Consider the following 17,409-nt stretch of genomic DNA (forward strand, 5'->3'; position numbering starts at 1 on the left):
TCTTGTGCTCATTGATTCTGTGGCCCAGTGACCTGTGAGCAGATCAATCTTGCCTTCTGAGACATCCAGTTACAAAATTTAAAATCTATATTATATACTTTGGGTCAAGATAAAGTTTTCTAAAAAGTGCTTGTGAACTGTTTTCTCACTGGAACAGAAAAAGGGCTGCAGTTCTCTACACGGCACAGAGCCAAGAGAGGCAAGGGACATTTTTCTCTGCTGGTTCCAGAGAAAAGGCCTGAAGACCTCGGGTTTCTTTTGTCTCGCTAAGATCACACATGTATAGCTAATGGCCCGCGGCACTCGTACATTTCAGGGAGCTCTCCAGCCTTCTCTTGAACTAATTCCTTCCAGAGCCTCTGTTCAAGTGTGACTCATCACTTTACAAAGCCACTGCCTCCCTGGCCTCCTCCTGCCAAATGTGGAGGGCACGTCTTTCCCACTGGATTCCGGCCATTTCTTTCATACATTTGACGTAATCTTCTTTCCCATTGTTTTTGTGCATCAGATGGTGCAAAACTGCAGACCAAAAAAAGTAGAGAAAACTTAAAAACCTGCAAAAATGACTCTGTAGAGATGCCTTGGGTTATCCTGGGGTATTCTTCAGCTGTGAAAAATCTTCACCAGTGTGAATAGGGAGTTTTAATTTTAGTGTGTGTGTGTGTGTGTGTGTGTGTGTGTGTGTGTGTGTGTGTGTTTGATGGGAAAGTGGCGTATCGTAAGACTTTGTATGATTGAGGAAAGTCGAAAAGATTAGAGGAGACATAAAAATATAACTAGACTTGAAGAAGTTAAAACAATTTTTTAAATAAAGAAAAAAGAACACTTGTAGTCAAATTGATCATATGAACACACATGAGACCTTACTAGAGATTTCATGGCAACAGAAATATTCATCACATCCTGCCCCTGCCTGGACTTTCCTCCATTAATTATCCCCGCTCCTCTGAGTACTGTCAAGCTTTTCCTTTCCACTGGCCTCATTCCCGTAGGCCAGACACATGTTCAAGTCTCTCCCATCTTGGGAATAAATACTTCCTTAACTGTCCCCACTCTAGCTACTGCACCTTCTCCTGTAAGATGTTTTGGTTTTTTTTTTTCGTTCAGCTTCTAGAACAAGCAATCTACATGAACTGTCTCGTAATATTTAGCTCTTTCCCTTATTGATTACTAACCTTCTTTCCCTACATTATCGCTATGCCAGAGTGAATGTCTATGTTACTAATTCCAACTTTATTAGTGTTCTTGGATATAAGTGACCGAAAACTTATTTCAATCTGGGCCAAGCCAAAAGAGAAGTTATTTTTATTATTGTGGTTATTGTTGTTTAGCTCCTTTACCAAAAAAGTACATAGGCAGAGCTAACTCTAGGTACAGCAGACCCAGGACTTACTGTCACTTTCCTGACTCTGCCTCCTATTTTAGCTTTACTTCTTGGCCAGTCCATGCTTCGTGGTGGCACACAGTGACAAGGATCTCTAGATTCACCTTCTCAGTGTTCCAAATGTGTTTGACCAGACCTCAGGTTAACTTTGGTCAGTATGAGTCACATACAAGCTGTTAAGCTTAGCAGTCCAAGGGGCTGCGATATCCTGACTGGTTAAGGCCTGTGTTGTGCGCATTCTTTGGAATCGAGCAGGGCTTTGAGTTTCAGCTCTCATAGTGTTTATTCATAGTAACAATACCACCTACCATGTCTGATCCTCTGCAGTGAACACTGGTTCTTTACAAGAACTATGCAAGCTACGTGTGAAACATTATGAAGATGATCGATGTTTGAATAACTTACTTGGCCCAGCTCCAAAAATTAATAAAAAGGATTTGGGATCTAAATTCAAGTTTGTTCAGTTTCAAAATTGTGCTCTTCCCAGTGTATCATGTCAAAATACTCTACCTGAAGCCCTCATCACAGAGCCAGGGCATGCTTAACTAATGTTATTTACTTCTCTTTTCTCTGAGCATGCAATTCAGAGCACGTCATAATTCTTGAATATTTCATCTTGTAGGCCCCTCCATAACCTGGCTCCTGCCTACTTTGAATGGTTTCATCTCTCACCATTTTCCCCAGATTGTTCTGAACCATTTATTCTTCCCTCAACATACCAGGTTTCCTTACTTGTCTGAAATTTTGAATATAAAATGGACTCATTCCGTCTGGCTCCCATTCCCCATGGCAAACTCTTGATTTTTCAAGTCTGACCTCAAGCATTGACTTTCTTCTGTTGAACCTCTGCTGTTCATATGTGCCTCCATTATGGAAATGAGCAGAATGTAGTGGTTCCTATATGCTCTCCCCATTGTGCTATGAAATTTCAAGTCTAGGCCATGAACAGGTCACTCTTTTCCCATTCCCAGGGACACACTGCAGGTACTATATAAATGTTTGTTGAATGAATAAATGTACATAAAAGAAACAAATTTCTTTTTCCCCAAATGGCCCAAACTCCCTTTCCCAGCATAAACTTTGTTAGATACAAGCAGCAACAAGACAAAGTGACAGAAAGAGAGAGAGAGAGAGAGAGAAATGCTGCCGAAAAACCCCCACCATACAGAGGAACTACAGAGAAAATCTTTTCTTATCTTTTATATTATTAAATGATCATTGATACACAACCAATTATTATAAGGAAGTAGAGAATTTTGGCTGCTTGCCTTCTAAAACAATTCTTGATAGCTCCTTGAATTGCCTTCATTTTGTGCTCATTCCTCTATCTCTTTTAGTGTTTTAACTGCTCTGGTCTCTAGGTTTTCATCAGCCTGGACTATGGAAATAGTCTCTGCCCACCCCCTTCCATCTGCACGGGCCTCCCTGCAAACCACCTTCCACATGGCTGCAAAAATGATATTACTAAAACAGAACAAAACAAGAAATCCTTCTAAAGTTTTCTATTTTCTGCAGTACGAATTCCAGACTGCATGCACCTATTATTTCAAGTCTCTTACTTTTCTTGCACTGCTGTTTTTATCTGGAATATTCTTCTCACTTTGTCCACTTGGTGAGTACAACCATTATTTTATCTATGAAAACTTGTCAGATCTCCCCACATATAACTAACTGCTTCTTTCCTTTTCCCTAGAGGAACATACTTTTATCAAAAAGCCTACAATACTTTATTTCTTGCATTTATTTTTATCTTTCCCACTAGATGATAAAGCCCTTATTAGCAGGGACTGTGTCTTATTTATCTTATTCCCTGGTACCTAGCCCAGTGCACAGAACACAAATAGTTGATGGTTGGGATGAAAAGAAGGAAGGGAAAAAAAAAGACAGAAATACAGAAAGAATCAAGTCTACTTTCACTTTTGTTTCAGACCTCTGAGATTCAAATCCCTAGAAAGAAATACCTCTAATAGAAAAAAGGAGAAAAGACTTATCTATATCAAAATTGTTTTTGCCAACAATAGCTTTTGTTGCAATACAGGAAAGTATATATACTCATGGATTCTTTGGTCCTGAGTCTCACTTTTAAGACTTTAATTCTCCCAAGAATTGTCTTTTCCTTAGCTAGCTTAAAAACCCATTAGAAATTGTTGGAGAATAAAATCCAAAAAGATTATATTCTTACTCTGTGTGCTAAAATAAATAAATAAATAAGTAAACATGAATAGATGAATTATCTTTGTTATCTATATATTTCTTCCCCCAATAAGTTGGCTTGATTCTTAATGAGAAACAAATGGAAACATATAAAAAATATTTTGTCTTCAAGTTGATACCAATTATTTTACTATTTCTTCAATGTATATTTTGTTTCTGCATCTGCTATATACAGACACTATGGAATTCCTTTTTTTCTTTTCCTAGAAAATCTTTTCTCTTTTAGCACCTGTGATGTTACTTTCCTGGTCGATGAAAGACTGTCCAAGATTGTTGGAGGATGTCTGTGAGGACTGACTCTATTTCCCCTGGCCTGAAGAATTTAATTTGACCACTGATGCTAGGCTCAGAGTCTCAGGACGAGACAGGTGAGGATAAAGTCAATTCTTTTGGATGTTTTCACAGGGAAGTAGACCCCCTACTCAGAGACTGAACCCTAGAACACCAAAAGGTCACCCAGATATTTGGGGACTGAGAAACATAGCACTGAACAAAAACATATTCCCTCTGTAATTTTTATTTTTTGGATGACAGATCATGAGGAAACCATATAAGTTCACTGTCATCTCATTTGAAAAGTGTATTTGATACATATTCAATAAATTGAATAATGGTTTATTATATTAGTTTTCATATGTATTTGTGATGTTTTTAAAATATGGTGCTCCTTAGAAGCAAATTTGTTAGTTTTACATATTTCTTTTTTTTTAATTAACATATAATGTATTATTTGTTTCAGGGGTACAGGTCTGTGATTCATGAGTCTTACAGAATTCACAGCTCTCACCATAGCACATACCCTCCCCAATGTCTATCACCCAGCCACCCCACCCTTCCCACCCCCCTCCCACTCCAGCAACCCTCTGTTTGTTTCCTGAGATTAAGAGTCTCTTATGGTTTGTCTCCCTCTCTGGTTTTGTCTTGTTTCATTACACATTTCTATGTATCTTTAAAAGGAAACCCTCTGAGACAAAGCATATATATAAATACATAAATTATCATTTATGGACCTATAGTATTCATCAAAACATGCATTTAAAAACTAAGTTTTCTGAACCAATTTTCAAAATGATCAAAAGAGACCTGTTATCTATGTGATGATATACTACATACATGTGTATACACACACACACAAATATCTATGTATTATGCCCAAAGGATCATAGGATAGTTTTAAAATACAGCATCCAAAACATATCGACATTACTATTAAAAAATGTTGATTATGTATAAATGCTTCAAAACAGAAAATTAGAAATACTTATCTTGGAAGCACTTCTAATCACTTCCCATTTGGCACTGCCCCATTCAAATCAATTTTTGCTTAAACTCTTAAAACTTAAAAAAAGAGAAATATTTAGCTCTTTTTTTGTTCAAAATGCTAATATACATTCATCTCAATTTTCTTAATTTCAAAAGTAATGTTTCTCATTCACCAGTTTTCTTACTACTGAAACATTGGAGAAATATGAAATAATTCGTTTAAACAGACTATTTGGTATTCTGTAGACTGAAAAGTTGTTGAAACTGAATTTAAACATTTCGAAACCTTATTTCTGTCAAACTGATTTACCACTGAGGCTTTGTGTTCTTATCTCTCAGATCTATCTCCTCCAGCAAAACAAGCCCTTTGATTTAGCACCAATAGTTGTACATGTAACTGTAAGATTTCTTTTAAAAGTGCTTCCAAACACAATTAATCTTAAAATTTACTTTTCATGCAGTTTGTATCAAATGCTAACAAAAGACACTGCTTTACACTGGGAGCTCTTGACTTGAAACTCTACTTAGTAACTTTGAGTACAAGTAAGTAATTGTGTCTTCAATTTTACATGCTCAAAGAAAAAGTACAGAGAGGAAGAATTATCTATGTGAAATTAGAATTAGATTTCACACTGAAGCATTGCTAGTTTCCTGTGAAAATCCACTTCTCAAATGAATGTAACAACAGCGCACGAATCCACACATTAATATGAATGTCCACAGAAATTAATATCCACCAACAGGATACCTTCCCAATTCAGTTTTAAAGGAACCATGGGGAACACTTTATAGGCTCATGAGTGAAGGCAATAGATAGGCCACTTTATTATTTTGGAACAGGTACCACACATTCTGAAATTGCAGTGTTTTCATGATTTCAGCAAAGACAAAGTACGCCCTATCTGTATCTCATGGTGACTTGGAGTAAAGCCAAAGTCCACAGTGTTGGAGTTCTGAGGGTTAAATCATCATATACTATCAACCAGAACACCACAGCAATTCAAGTCATTTGCCCCAAAAGCAACTTAGAAATAAACTCAAGGAAAGCTGGTTAGAACAAGTCTATCCCTGTTTTTAGGAAGCTAAAAAATGTGGAAATTTAGTTTTTCAGAGACACTCCGAAGTATACATGTAAACAAATGCAGTGTCTAATTATTAAAAATAAGTTTCTTTAATAATAGGTCATTTAGGTTCTTCTGAGGCAGGTTTCCTGCCATATATTTAAAACACTTATTGCTAACCTGGTAAAAAGGAACATAACAAATCATCCAAGTTAGTTGATCCTTAACTTCAAAATAAGCTGAATGCTGAAAACATCATTTAGTATTTTTTAGATACTTTATAAATTTGAATTGATATTTAAATAGAAGTCAGTCTTGCTCAGAAAGTCTGAGGAATCTTGGCTTACTAACTATTTTTTTAAGTCAGTTAACAGGGAGCAACTGGAACATACTACAAATGGCTGATGGTAATCAAATAAATGCACCTATTAAAAATCCATGTACCCATAGCTCTGTGGGATTTTGTTATTCATCAGTGAAAACCCTTTTAACAACTACATTTGATTCCCCACAATCATTCATGCTCACAAACATCCAAACCAAAAGTGGACAAATATTTTCATCCTGTATTAAGCAATATTATAAAAGGCCTGGGCATGATAATGAAGTGAGAAACATTTACTGGCATACCAGAGTGGTGTAAAAATAGTAAAAACCTTTCACAACAAAGAGCTTAGTCAACTCATAGGGATAGTTGCTTTCTGTACTAGAAATGCAATTAATATTATCTGCAAAATCAGAAGACGATGCAACCTAAAATGATATTTACCTGGAAATTTATAACACAGAAAGCATTTCTGGTGAGAAGAATTTAATCTTTTCAAATGCATGGTGGCATCATATTTGCAACTGCAGGCACGTTGAAATATTCAGCTCTGCTTAATTGCTAAAACTGTACTTCTGAAAGAGGTAAATGTTACAAATATTTGTTGAAATCAGTTGAAATGTGTGGTATTTAACCAATCTAAACTAATTAGCCACTAGGTCATAACCATTTCCATTTATCTTATTTCTTTGGGAAAAAAATGACATTGTAATAAAACTAGAAGGATGATTACACAATTCATATTGATGTCTTTAAAACCACCTACTCATCCACAGGGCCATAACCATGGGCTTTACCTTTGATCAGTAACATGGTAATTCTTACAGGCTTTTTGTGTGATAAATTCTGGGAGTCAGTGAGAAGACAGTTTTTACTTTATGCTGCTCGAACTGCAGAATAGATACAGAAGAGCACCTCATTTATTATAGTGATGGAATGCAAAAGAGCCCACTGGTCCTAGTGCTACAGGGCTGGGACCACAAAGATACTTATGTTTCACTCCTGTACATTTTGGTGGTTACACTTAAAACTAAGTACTGATACAATATTTAGCAATTTTGTTATATTTTCTGAAATAATGACTATTTGTATATAGAAAATTGGCACCTGGGTGGCTCAGTTGGTTGGGCGACTGCCTTCGGCTCAGGTCATGATCCTGGAGTCCCTGGATCGAGTCCCGCGTCGGGCTCCCTGCTCGGCGGGGAGTCTGCTTCTCTCTCTGACCCTCCCCCCTCTCGTGTGCTCTCTCTCTCATTCTCTCTCTCTCAAATAAATAAAATCTTTAAAAAAAAAAAAAGAAAAGAAAATTGCTTAAAGGCCTATTTCACAGTCCTTAAAAAAGAAAAAAAAATCAAAGCTTATTTACTGGAATATAATCATGCGTCCTGTAATTCAAAGATAGTTAATCCTACTTCTACACGTGCCTTTGTTGACAACTAGCAGTGAACCTGAAGAAGTTGTTAAACCATTTAACTGCCAGATTCTTTAATTTCATCACTTATGGGATGTAAAGATAAATTAGAAATATATATATATAAAGTGTGTTGAAATTCTCATAAGAAACTGTGTAAAATGCTGTGGAAATCACGGATAAGAAAATGTTTGGGTACCTGGGTGGTTCAGTTGGTTAAGTGACTGCCTTCAGCTCAGGTCATGATCCCAGGGTCCTAGGATCAAGCCCCGCATCAGGCTCCCTGCTCCACGGGAAGCCTGCTTCTCCCTCTCCCATTTACCCTGCTTGTGTTCCCTCTCTCGCTATCTCTCTCTCTCTCTGTCAAATAAATAAATAAAATCTTAAAAAAAAAGGATAAGAAAATGTTTGCTCTATTTGGACAAGGACATAACGACAGAAATACTTTTAAAGCAATCAAAATATCTCCCCCCTCAAAAAATGAAGTATTCATTTTAACCAAATAAAATACATTTTCAGAGAAATACGGAGAAAAGTTTAAGGTTTTGATATTGGTGTCATCACCCTATTTTCTTTCATGGTATGTGATACAGATAAAGAACAGGGGAATAAATGCCTGACTTCTGAAAATTAAAAAAAAAAAAAAAATTGCTGAGTGAAAGTAAAGAAGCCCTAAGTAGTTAGAAAGATATACCTAGTTCATGGGTCAGGAAGCTTGCCATTATTAACGTGTCACTTCTCCCCCAATTGATCTATAACTCCATGCAATCGTATCAAAATCTCAACAGGATTTTCCTTTTGTTTTTGTTTTGTTTTTGGCTAGGAGTTGACAAAGTTGAAAATTCACATGGAAATATAAAGAACATACAATAGCCAAAAAGCTTCAAAAACAACAAAACTGGAGGGCTCATACTACCTGATTTCAAAACATCTTATAAAGCTGTGGTAATCTAAGGTAGTGTGGCATTTGCATCAAGATAGACAAATGTATAAATGGAACAGAATAAGCTGTTCAGAAATAGGCCCCTACTTACATAAACAAATGGTTTTTGACAAAGCTGCAAAGGCAATTCAGTGCAGAAAGAAGAGGCTTTCAAAAAAAGGTGCTCAGACATTTGGAAATCCACATGGAAGAAAATGAACTTAGATTCATATTTAGTACTGTATAAGAAAAAATACTCAAAATGGATCATAGATTTGAATGTAAAAATCTAAAACTATAAAGTTTCTAGAAAAAAACATAAGAGAAGACTTTTATCACCTTGGGTTGTCAAAGATTTCTTAGGACACCAAAAGCATGATCCATATAAGAAAAAAATGGGCTCAAAATTAGAAACTTCTATTCTTCAAAAGACACTTTTAGGATAATAAACAGATAAGCCACACTGGAGGAAAATATTTGCAAAGAATGTAGCTCATAAAGGACTTATATAAAGTACTCTCAAAACTGAATTAAAAGACAAAGAAAATGGGCCAAAGATTGAACATATACTTCACCAAAGAAGAAATGACTGATATGGTAGGTGAATTATGGCTTCCCAAGATTTATCCATGTCCTAATCTCTGGTCAAAAAAAAAAAAAAAAAAAAAGACTTTGTAGATGTGAGGTAAATTAAGGATTTTTGAGGTGAGATTATTGTGGATTATATGGGTAGACCCTAAATGCAATCACATGTTCTTTATAAGAGGAAGGCTGAGGAAGCTTTGACCATAGAAGAGAAGGCTCTATGATGAAAGCAGAGGGAAACAGAGGTCAGAGAGAGAAGATGTTATGCCACTGGCTTTAAAGATGGTGGAGAGGAAAGGTCCCTGAGCCAAAGAATTCAAGAAGTTCAGCTCTAGATGCTGGAAAGGACAAGGAACAGGATTTTCTGCTAACACCTTGATTTTAGCTAAGTAAAACTGATTTCAGACATCTAGCTTCCATAACTGCAAGGGAATAACCTTCTGTTCTTGTTTCAAGCCAAGTTTGTGGTAATATATCACAACAGCCAGAGGAGACTAATATAGATGGCATAAAAGCACCTGAAAAGTTCTTTTAGTCATTAGTCATGAGGAAAATAATTAACAAACCAACTATAACAAGTGTTGGTGAGAATGTGAAGGAACTAGAACTGGACACACCAACGGGTGGGAATGTGAAATGGTGCCACAACTTTCGAAAACAGTCTAGCAATTTCTTAAAAAGTTCATCCACGTGAGCCATGTGACAGTCATTCCAATCCTAGGTATTTACTCAAGAGAAAAGTTAATCTCCATACAAAGATTTGCATGTGAATGTTTATCTCTAATAGCTAAAAACTGACAATGGCCCAAAGGTCTATAAAGAAGCAATGGATAGGGGCACCTGGGTGGCTCAGTTGCTTAAGTGTCTGCCTTTGGCTCAGGTCATGATCTCAGGGTCCTGGGATCGAGCCCATGTCTGGCTTCCTGCTCAGCAGGAGTTTGCTTCTCTCTCTCCCTCTGCTCCTACCCCCCTCCTCATGCTTGCTCTCTCTCTCCTCCCAAATAAATAAAATCTTAAAAAAAAAAAAGCAAATGGATAAACAAATGGTGGTATACCCATACAACGGAATGAAACTCAGATATAAGAAAAAAGGAGCACATGATACATGAAAAGCATGGATGAATCTCAAAATAGTAATTCTGAGAGAAAAAGGCCAGACCAAATAAAAGAATGTATGTACTGCAAGATTCCATTTCTATAAAACTGTACAAAATGAAACTAATCAACAGTGACAGAAAGCAAATAAGTGGCTGCCTGGGAAGAGGGCATGGGAAGGACAGACGGGAAAGATTCTGAAGGGGCATGAACAAACTTTGGGGATGACAGATGGTTTCACAGATGTATACACATGTCAAAACTTACCAGTTGTACCCAGATGCAGTTCATTGTATATCAATGATACTCCAATCATACTATTAACAATAAATAAATAAAAACATATTTTTGATAATCTATTTTCACTCCAGGAGCTGGATCTAAATGTCAAATTCATAGACTGCTCATCTTGAAGGCATTTGTTTTTGCAAAGTATATAAGACCGCCCAAAGCTTTTAGATGCCTCAATTTGTTTACTCATTTGATTTGTAGTCAAGTTTTATATTATACTATGTATTATGTCTTAGTAAACTCTTCTTCTGCTATGAAATAATACCCTGTAGGTAACATCTATTAATTAACAAGGAATGTTTAGTTTTCCAATTAAATAAAACTACCCCAGGGAGAAACAAATGGCTCAGTTAAATAGGAAAAGAAAATATGAGTTCTACTCTCTACAAGCCTAGAATATGAGTAATTGGTAGAACTACAGTAAAGAAACAGTAAAGGTCTAAGGAAAGTTAATATGAAATATAATTATGGAAAATATTTGTGTATACAAAAATGAGTCACCTAGTTTCGATTCCATTCTAAATTCTGGTATTTTGTGCTTGCTTCAGCAACACACATACTAAAACTGGAACAATACAGAGAAAATTAGCATTGCCACGTGCAAGGATGACATACAGGTTTGTGAAGCATTCCATTAAAAAAATTTTTTTTTTTAAATTAAAAAAAAATAATTCTGGTATGTCTATGCTCTCTTCATCTTTTAAGTTATTTATGAAACACATTTATAGGGGCACCTGGGTGGCTCAGTCGGTTAAGCATCTGCCTTCAGCTCAGGTCATGATCCCAAGACCCTGGGATCGAGCCTCATGTCAGGCTCCCTGCTCAGTGGGGAGTCTGCTTCTCCCTCTCCTTCTGCCCCTCCTCCCCCGACTCATGTTCTCTCTCTCTCTCTCTCTCACAAATAAATAAATAAAATCTTTAAAAAAAAAACCACACACATTTATGGAGTACCAACTTACATTTAAACACAGTATTTAGCTTCTAAGTACTTAAAGAGAAATAAGAAAGTCCCTACCCTAAAGAAGCTGACAGGTTAGGAGGTGAGCTCAACAATTTAAGAAAAAAGAAAAAAAAGAAACTAGACCATAAATTAAAGCTATGACGGCTGCATAAAAGAACTTGCTGATTGATAAAGGAATCATGAATGGATAATAAAAATGGGAATCATGATTAAAGCAAAAAAAAAAAAGAAGAAGAAGATAACAGGAAGGGAAGAATGAAGGGGGGGAAATCGAGGGGGAGATGAACCGTGAGAGACTATGGACTCTGAGAAACAAACTGAGGGTTCTAGAGGGGAGGGGGGTGGGGGGATGGGTTAGCCTGGTGATGGGTATTAAAGAGGGCACGTACTGAATGGAGCACTGGGTGTTATACGCAAACAATGAATCATGGAACACTACATCAAAAACAAATGATGTAATGTATGGTGATGAACATAACATAATAATAAAAAACAAAGCACACTCTGGCTTAATTTAAACAAAACTGCATTTTCTTGATTATATCGTATAATAATAAAATAAAATATTAAAAGGACCACTTCTCTATTTCCTCCTTCTATCTTGCAGTTTTATATGTAAGGAGTGTTTTGTCTACTACAGGTAGAATCTGGATGCCTGATTGATGTGGCAAAGTCGTGGCTGCCTATTGTCATAAAAAGCTGCTGGGTTATAAACCAAATCTACACGGTTCAAAAACATTCTTTTATAATGAATACTGAGCATGCATTTCAAACATTTAAACCATTCATGCAGATCCACTTTTTAAACTGCAAACAATAGCAGTGTTCACTACACCATTAAAATAAGAGAAAACAAAATCATTCTCATTTTGCATTTCCTTTGTCAAAATACTTCACCAAACACAATTCTAACCATAACTTCAAAACCATTTATAATTTGCAAACCTACTACTACTGAATTAGAGAAATCATTACCAAATTTCCTGCCAAGAGTTTAAAAGTCTTCAAGGCACTTTCCCACATGAACCATGTAAAATGGTGGCTGCCGAACCCAAGCTGAGCTCATGTGTCCCTTGTCAGAAAATTCCAATAACCCAAAGCCAAAAATTGAGATTAATTTCAATCTGGTGGCTAAGGCCCTAACATAAAAATCCTGAGCTGCCAGAAGCCATATTTCCCACCATGAGAATACGAACCTTGACAGAATCCTGATGCGTCGCAAGAGACAGAGCCTAAGGTGGAAGGAAAGGCATTTCTATTTCTTGTTAACAAGAGAACTGCCCTGCGGCCTTGATGGTTTCCTTAAAACAAAGTTGCCGAAACTTTTCTGGATTCTAAGAACTTAAAGCTTTTGGCTTAAGCTAGTTTGAGTTATGATTTTTAAAAATTGCAAAATTTTTGCAAATTCAAAAAGAAACACTATGAAAGACAAAAATATATTAATAACCATTCTTTCTCTAAGGTATAAATTACCATATAGCTATAATAATTAAAGCAGTAGGATTCTAAGGGTGGACTATAGAGACAGATTAACATAAGAATATTCAAAACTAGAATCAAACCAACTATATATCAATGAGAAAGGATCAATTCTTTAAAAAGTGCTACTGGGTCAAGGGCTTCCCTAAAGGAAATAAGTATGTTCATATACCTCTTGACAGCTGGAACTAAAAATAAATTTCAGATGTATTAAAAGTTGGATCTATGAAAAATGAATATAAAAGTACTAGAAAGAAATTTATCTGGTTATTCATGTGAGCATGTGGCAAGCCTTTTTAAGCATAAGGCCACAGCTTGACATAAGAAAGGAAGATAGATTTGAACTTGAAAAATTCAAATTTTGAAAAGTTGACTTAAAAACTTTTACACGAAAAAATGGCAAAAAAAGATAACATTTGTCAACTGAGACGAAGACTAAATGTCCTTGATATATAAAATGCTTTTTTTATAAAAGGACAAAAATGCATATAGAAAAATGGGCTAAGAACACAAGAGGCAATTGTATGGAAGGAAGGAAGGAACGAACGAACGAAGGAAGAAAGAAAAAGAAAGAAAGTCTATAATAAACATATAGCAAAATAGTCAACTTCATTTTAAAAGATATAATTTTCAACTGTGAGATTGACAGAGATGAATAAATGACCAAAGGCAGTATTGGTGAGAGTATAGAACATTCTTAACATGGTTTTAACTTAGATATAAATTTACATGGCTTTCCTGGAGAACAATTTGGTAACTTAAAACTTAAAATATAGACTCTGATACTCTACTTCTATGAATTTAATATAAAGAAGTAATTGCGTAAGTCTATAGGTGTAAAAGGACTAGGAGATTCACCAAAAACTTTTAATACAGAATCAAATAATATATGAGTGCTCAAATGCAGAGGACTTGTTAATTATGACAAAAACCTGTAGTGGAATACAAGTAGTCATTAACAGTGATCATTTAGACATATATTTGTTAACATAGGAATATATAAATTATATGTTAACTAAAAATGGAAATTTATAAAATTTATAAAACACTATATTATTTCTTAGAAGTATATACATATGTATATATGTATATATGATATTCCTTCCTGGTTGGCCACAACTGAAGAGAGTCTGCTTGTCTAAAGTCATACTTTTCGTGGGGATAGTTTCCTCACTGAGTGAGGTAAGGTCAGCCATTTTAACCCAAATATGGAACACTCTGGTGGGCTATCCTCACTCAAGTGCTCTCTGCAGAGTTGGTAAAAATGTGTCTGCTCTCCCTTGCAGTTTAACTTCTTCTTTGCCAAATTTGACTTCTTCCCTCCTTCCTTTCACAGATGTTAATTCCTAATAAACAATTTGCCTTTTGAACTCCATTCAGTGTCTGCTTCCAGAAACACAACCTGTGATCATTGGTATTAGTAGTTGTCCAATAAGCAGTCAATAAAATGGGACTTGGGAGCTCATCATTCATCACCTGGCTGCCAATGAGGAGCCCTGATGGCAGATGGAACACAGATCCTGGCACAAAGTGGCCTTTCACTTGTTAAAATTGTCACTGGCTGTGAATTGGAAGAACACCAGTGAAATGGGCAGTGAATCTGGTGAGAATATATATATATGCTCACAGGCAGTGATGAATGTCCTGGCCAGTTGTTCAGGGGCGTAGAAGGGAAAAGACATGAAAATGAGGAGGAGGAGTCCTGTTTGGCAGGGGTAATTGCTCCTAATCATTAGGAGAAGAAATGTTCCTCTACATAGCTGCCATTACAGTGGGAGCTGGGAGGAATATGTGTGGAATCTAGGTGATCCTCATTGTGCCTTTTTGTACTTCTTTGCCCAATTTTAAATGTAAATAAACAAATACAGTGAACCCAACCTGAAAAGAACATAGTTAGCAAGAGGCCCACACTCCTGAGATTAGTAGGGCTTGGATCATGCCACCAAGTGAGCCAGCAAGGACAAGTTGAAGACAAGTCATTATGGTTCCTGGAATACACAGAAAATCATGGGGGAGGTCTTGCCCCAATCTGAGTCACAATTTCACAATGCCTAGATCTGAACTGGTTATTACAGATAGAAAACTAGACATATAGCATTATAAGGATTTACTAAATTGAGGAAATAGTAAATACTTCCTCATTTTATCATCATTAGAAATTGCTTTACAGTCAGGTGCCTGGGTGGCTCAGTTGTTAAGCGTCTGCCTTCGGCTCAGGTTATGATCCCAGGGTCCTGGGATCGAGCCCCACATCTCAGGCCTCCCTGCTCGATGGGAAGCCTGCTTCTCTCTCTCTCCACTCCCCCTGCTTGTGCTCTCTATCACTCTCTCTTTGTCAAATAAAATCTTAAAAAAAAAAGAGAAAGAAATTGCTTTACAGTCTAACTACAACAGTCTCCCAAATTCCTGAGAAATTTCTTCTTCTACAAGGAGAGAAGTTGATAGTGAATGTGCTGAGATATTTATCTTCCTCATTGGAGAGTCAAGATCTGCTGGAGTTTTGACTTCTATGGTGGGTTTTTCAATTTCAAGCTTTGGAACATTCAAAATACTGTCTAATGCTGGAGAAATCTATGGAAGGTACTGTGCCGGGGTTGGTAGAGCAATGACTTGGAGCCATGATTAGGGTGTGCTGTTAAAATGGAATATGGATGCTAAACCCTCAGCCAAAGATGCCTCTGGGTTATCTCTCTAAACTCTCTGCTTCTCTGTAGCTGACAGAATCTTTTATATGGGAAGAGAGAATGTAAAAGAAAAGGCCCACTCTCTAGTTAGTGTCATTTGAATGTATAAGCTTTGTTCTCCTCGGTGGACTGTTGGTCTCTAAAGCAGTAGATGATCATCCATTTCCCTTCTAGATGGGGAGCCCAAGCAGCTGCCTAAGGTCAAGTATGACCCAGTACATCAGTTAATTGTCTGAACATGGCCACAGTACATTTGATCCAGCCACCATTCTTCTCACTATATCTTGTTATTTCTTCCCATTCCTATGCCACAGCACCTACATATGCAATTGAAAGTTGAGGTAAAATACAGAATTTCTTTATATTAATTTCATCTTTCTAATGCAGAGAAAGCATCCCCATTTCTTGGAGATTGTTTTACGTCATAATCATATTTACTAGATCTCTCAGCCTGGTGTCATCTGCAAATCTTAACCTAGACACAGACATTTTCTTTTAAAGAAAGATTTACAAGAAGCCTGCCTAGAGGAAGTGAGATGCTCCAGATGACCTCTGAAAGTCCCTGCCAGGCTTATGTTTTGAATTTTCCATAACATTTCATTTTGTAAAACAGACCCATTAGCTGTGTTTACTCAGGCACATGGAAGAAGATTGAGACAATTACCTAAAATCCGCTGTGACTTTTCAGTAAATGTTATTAAAGAAAAAGTGGGAAATGGGGCTTGAATTATCCAGGGTGTTTATTTCCATTGATCAAAGTCACAAAATAATTACCTCATTTCACTTTGCCTGATTACTTATAAGTTCATAATAGATTTTATCTTAGGACATAAAGAAAGGGAAATAGAGTGAAACTACATAAAAACTCACATAGCAGAGAGCTGTCTGTTATGGTTCCCTTATTTAAAGTGCAAGAACATCTCCATAAAGTCAGAATTGTTTAAAGTATAAATTAGATTAATGAGGATCAATGTACTAGTATGTACTTGGTGAATCCTGACCAAGAAATGGTGGTCAAAATATAATATTTCATACCAAAATCTTACTAACTTTTCACCATAAAATTATGAAATGGCTTTTCTTCGTCCTTGGTCAGAATCATGCTCATAATGTTGAGCTTTACTGAAGACCATAAACAAGGAGTAAATAATATATGAGATACTCTCTAGAGGGTACTTCAAGGATCAGAAGAAAGAGACATTTTAAAACTTTACTTAGAATGATTGAAAATTTGCATGTGAAGTTATAATTCACCTGGGAAAACAAGCTAATTCTCATGATGGTAATACAATAAAATAACTAGAAAAATTGAACTGTTATGATTCAAGACAGTGATTTAACATGAAACCTAACTTTTCTTTTTCCATGGTTGATGGAGAAATATCAAGTCACAAACCATGCTCATCATAATTTTCTATATATGGTACTGGTGAGGCTATTTACTTTCGGGCAAAGATCAGGAAACATTCCATGGCAATGAGATCTCTTAATCTGCGAAACATTATCTCAGGGGAAATGGTAGAATCCCCTTCACTGGTCACTCACTGTTTACTTAGAAAGTATAGTGGACAAAATATGATAAGACATATCATGGGAAGCAAATCCTTTTTAAAGGGAGAGGTAAGAATAAGAGATAAAAAAGGGAACAAGTTCTGCTCAGTGCCCACTCTGTGAAGAAAACGTTTCTACACACTTATTTAATATCCATAGCTACTCTGGGAAAGCATGTTATGA

The 17,409-nt window shown here is 36.3% G+C and overlaps 1 pseudogene; it reads left to right on the forward strand.

The window, feature by feature from the left end:
• The first annotated feature begins 11,086 nt into the window (after positions 1–11,086).
• LOC113923236 lies at positions 11,087–11,199 on the forward strand (annotated as a pseudogene).
• Positions 11,200–17,409: the final 6,210 nt, after the last annotated feature.

The sequence above is a fragment of the Zalophus californianus genome, chromosome 9 (assembly GCF_009762305.2).
Source record: "Zalophus californianus isolate mZalCal1 chromosome 9, mZalCal1.pri.v2, whole genome shotgun sequence".
NCBI lineage: Eukaryota > Metazoa > Chordata > Mammalia > Carnivora > Otariidae > Zalophus > Zalophus californianus.